Source organism: Hibiscus syriacus, unplaced genomic scaffold (assembly GCF_006381635.1).
Source record: "Hibiscus syriacus cultivar Baekdansim isolate YM2019G1 unplaced genomic scaffold, ASM638163v2 tig00116971_pilon, whole genome shotgun sequence".
Taxonomy (NCBI): Eukaryota; Viridiplantae; Streptophyta; class Magnoliopsida; order Malvales; family Malvaceae; genus Hibiscus; species Hibiscus syriacus.
Window position 1 is genome coordinate 5,157,344 of NW_024063495.1, and position 4,562 is coordinate 5,161,905.

The 4,562-nt window shown below is 36.7% G+C and overlaps 1 pseudogene; it reads left to right on the plus strand.

Annotated features, from left to right (window-relative positions):
* Positions 1 to 485: 485 nt before the first annotated feature.
* LOC120191898 lies at positions 486 to 4,063 on the plus strand (annotated as a pseudogene).
* The last annotated feature ends 499 nt before the right edge of the window (positions 4,064 to 4,562 follow it).

The window sequence follows — 4,562 nt, forward strand, 5'->3', positions numbered from 1 at the left end:
TTTATGTTATGAGTTGCGATTACGGATATACTGTGGACGGTTCAGTGTTCCGATATATTAATATTCGTGTTTGGAATTTGAAAAAAAAAACGCGTTGCGATAATAATGACGCTTTGAAAATCACATTGCGATAGTCAGTATCGCGTTGCGATAGTCAGAATTGCGTTGTGATAGTCAGAATCTCGTTGCGATAGTCAGAATCGCATTACGATAGTTAGAATCGCGTTGCGATTTACATATTCGTATTGCGAATTCGGAAAATCGCAATACGATAGTCAGAATCGCGTTGCGAATCTGGAAACTGATTTGCGATACAGGAGATCACGTTGCGAATTATCGATCGCATTGCGATTTAGTTGGTCATTTTGATAAATTCAAAAAAAATTAATTAAAATCGTATATTATAAGACAATTTTGATCACTGAAGTTATTTTATCAATAAAAAACACGAAGGAAGACCATAAACGACCCTTCAACAGTTGAACTCATTGGTTGCAAAGTCTTATTCCCCCAACCAACAGTTAAAAGAACAAGCACAGAGAGAGGGAGAGAAAAACAGAGCAGGCTTTATAGTTCAGACCCAGATTCAAACTCAAGCCTTGTTTTTTCTTTTTTCTTTTCTCAATACAAATTTGCATACCTTGTTTGATCTGTTTAGATCAGCTTGTTAATTTTTTTTAAAAAAAAGGGAAATGCGTAGCCGGGGATCGAGTAACTCAAGTGGCTTCGGTTTTCATTCTCGAATTTCAGCTTTCATGCTCGCCATGTTCCCTACCATGGTCACGATTTACGCTGCCGGCCGGTTTTTCTCTTTCTTTTACCTTTTACTTTCTGGGTTATTCATTATATATATATAAATACACACACACATTTAACGAGTTCTTTTTCTGGGGGTGTCTTTTGAATGTAGCATTTGGCAAGATGCGGAGAGCAGAGTATACTTAATTCAAGAACTTGACAGGAGAACTGGTCAGGTAGTTTTCTTTTCTTTTCCCCCTCTCTTTCTTGATCTCATCTATCGTTATACTGATCTTTCGATTCACTATCAAGCGCTTGATACTTTAGCATAAAATTGATAGATGGGAATTGTTTTTGTGATGCAGTTTTGATAATGTTGATATTGGAGAGTTGGAAAAGGGTATCTTTCTTGGACAGATCAGTTAAATTTCAAAGACGTTTAATTGTTTAACTTTTTTTTCCAGGAAAATCCCGCTATGTCTGTGGATGATACATTAAAAGTTATACTCTGCAGGTAATTATTTTGCTCTTGCATTTCTGCACATTGTTAAGATTTTATTGCTTTGGAATTCGGGTGTTGAGTCTAATCCCGATGATGCTTGATATTCCAGGGAACAACAGAAGAAGTTATCAGCCCTGGAGATGGATTTATCAGCCGCGAGGCAGGAAGGTTTCGTTTGAAAGGAAAGCTCGGAGAGTGACGGTACTCGTTCTAATAAAAGGGTTTTAGCTGTTATAGGTATCATCACGACATTCGGACGAAAGAAAAATCGAGACGCGATACGAAAAGCATGGATGCGATCCGGTAATGCCTTCCTTTCTCTTGACATTGCAAGAGTTTCAATCAGGCACATAGGAAAATGTTATCTATCAACAGCTAATATTCAGTCACTTGCAGACTTATTTTATGATGATTCACAATGAGTTGTCATCTAGGTTTGTTTAGCTGTAAATTAGAAGGCTGCAATCAGGCATGGTTACCTATATCGATAGTAAGTTAAAAGTTGAGATTGCTTTCGGTAAACTATAGGGCCAAATGATCGACTAATACTATTCCGTTGTAAGTTTAGGTGGATTGGCATAGATAGCATTAAATTTGACAGATGAGAACATGTATAACGTTAATCTGTCTTAACTTAGGTGGATCTTGAAAAAAATGCTTTGCTTCTTTAGTTAATAAACATTTGCATTCCATTTAAATATGCGCAGGTGCGGCTTTGGAAAAACTAGAAGAAGAGAAGGGAATCGTTGTACGTTTCATGATAGGAAGAAGGTCTTTATTTGATTTGATTATCCTTGCTTATGAAGTACTTTTTCTTCCATTTCAGTTTCTTGAAATTTATATTATGCGCAGTTCGGACCGCGGAGATAGTTTGGACAGGGAGATTGACAATGAACATAGCCAGACTAATGACTTCATTGTTCTGGTACGTTGACATGCTAGTTGAAGCTAACTGTTTCATGCATATATAGTGAGATTTTACTTCGAATGCAGTGATTTAAAGCTTATATACTATTATATTCTTGCATTTGGCTTGATATCCACTTGGTCACGGTTTCAATCGTTTGAAATAGCCTCTCCTTCCAAAACTGGAGATGAGTTTTTTATACTTTTATATTTTTGTGACTGGAAATCGACCACTTAGCGGTTAGTATTATATCATATGGTGACAACGAGCTTTAATTGGTACTCCTGCGGAAAAAAACCTGGCTAGATGGTGTTTATTTATGTTATTGCTGATGAATCTACATGTTCCTATGACCTTGAAGTGGCAAATATTTGTTTTCGTCTTTGTCTCAACAGAATCATGTCGAGGCACCTGAGGAACGTTCGAAGAAGATAAAAATTTTCTTTGTTCATGCTGTGGAGAGCTGGGATGCAGAGTTCTATGTTAAGGTCAATGACGATGTTTGCGTTAATATTGGTATGTGATTTGTAATCCTTATTAGCTCATTTTCAGTGACATTTAAGTTTATGGTGATAAATATTAAGAATTCGTGTAAAAAATATGCCTTTTAGTGATGATCAACAAAATGTTCTGAAACGCAAAGTAGGCCTGCTGTGAGTTGCGTCTTTCTGGTAATTGATAGCTGCTCCTTCGATTTTCTTTTACAGATACCCTTGGAGCAACACTTTCCACTCATTTGGATGAGCCTCGTGTTTATATGGGGTGTATGAAATCTGGACAAGTTTTCTCCGAACCGTGAGTGTACTCGGATTGTTTTTGTCTGACGATACCATATGTAGGATATATCGATCATCTCCTTCCAGACCTTCCTTTTCTAAAGATTCATGAGCACTTATATTTATGTTCTTTTACACATTCATAGGACTCACAAATGGTATGAACCCCGACTGGTGGAAATTCGGTGATGCAAAATCGTAAGTAATGGAATCCTTTTCCTTTGTATATGTCGTGGAAGTTTAGTAACGATTGGATAATCTCGGGTCGAATAGCATACGTGTTCAAATTCCAGGTTTTTTCCAAACTATGTATGAAACAGCAGATCAGTTTCTTGTGTATGGTGCAGATACTTTCGGCATGCTTCAGGTGAAATATATGCTATTTCAAGAGCTTTGGCGCAGTTTATCTCCATTAATAAGTAAGTCTCAACTCTCAACACCTCTTTTCGGTCTAGACCGAACCAAGTTGACCATAATTTGCGTCTTTGCAGGTCTATTCTTCGAATATATGCCCACGATGATGTGAGTGCAGGATCATGGTTTATCGGACTTGATGTTAAGCATGTTGATGAGAGCAAGTTTTGCTGCTCTCCTTCATCTACAGGTCAATTTTCTTCTCTTTTCCGATCAAATGCACGTATACTACACGGTTGCTGAGATGATTAACAGGTTAAGATGTACGAAAACAGTTTGAAACATGCATTCATTTGTTCATACCATTGTCCTCCTGTCATGTTTATGGTATCGATCTTTATACTCAGCATAAGATGCAATAAACAATTGCTTAAGTATTGTATTTTTTCATATATGAACTGAATGAACATAAAATCAAGATTCCGGTGCAACATGTTAATAAAATCTTCTTGTTTTCTCAGGTTCTATATGTGTGGCAGTCTAATATCAACTAACTGGATGTATTTCAACACCACTGATTATATATATCAAGGTCATTCAAGTTCTGCACCATTCCTTATGCTATGCCGGAACCAACCCAGAGCTCAAAACACGCCCACGGAGACTGATATCGGTTGCTTCTGGACTGTAGAATTGCCGAAGGTTACGGAATCGGTTCTATTAGTTCAATACTGGTTCTTCTATGTTCTGAACGGCTCCAGTTGCAGGGCAACAGATTCATCCTTCTTGAAGGCACAAACAATTTTAGCCTATTGCTGATTGCATATTTAAAAGTTTATTCTTGGACATTGATTGATAAAATTTTCTAACATAATTTCAGTTGAAATGATGAACAAGTATGAAGCATGAAGATTTGTATTTCAGTTTGAGCACGAAGAGTTTGTCCAAGTTGGAATTCGGGACCTGGTGTCAACAAAAATTTAAACACGCAAGTCGTTTATCACTACAGTAATAAAACAGTTAAGATCTCATAGGAGCATCTTTAGATACAGGGTCTTTGGGAATTTACACTTGTCTGAGAAATTATAATCTTGTGACATGACATGACCTCTAATATGATACACATAATACTTTAAAAGTAAATTTTAATTCACAATTGATTACATCAATCGAGCTTATTCATCCTGTACAAATAATTATTACGATTATATATCTAACGATCATATGTCACTATAAAATTTTTCGATCAAGATCGAGAAAGTAGAATGAAACCTTCTTACCTCCA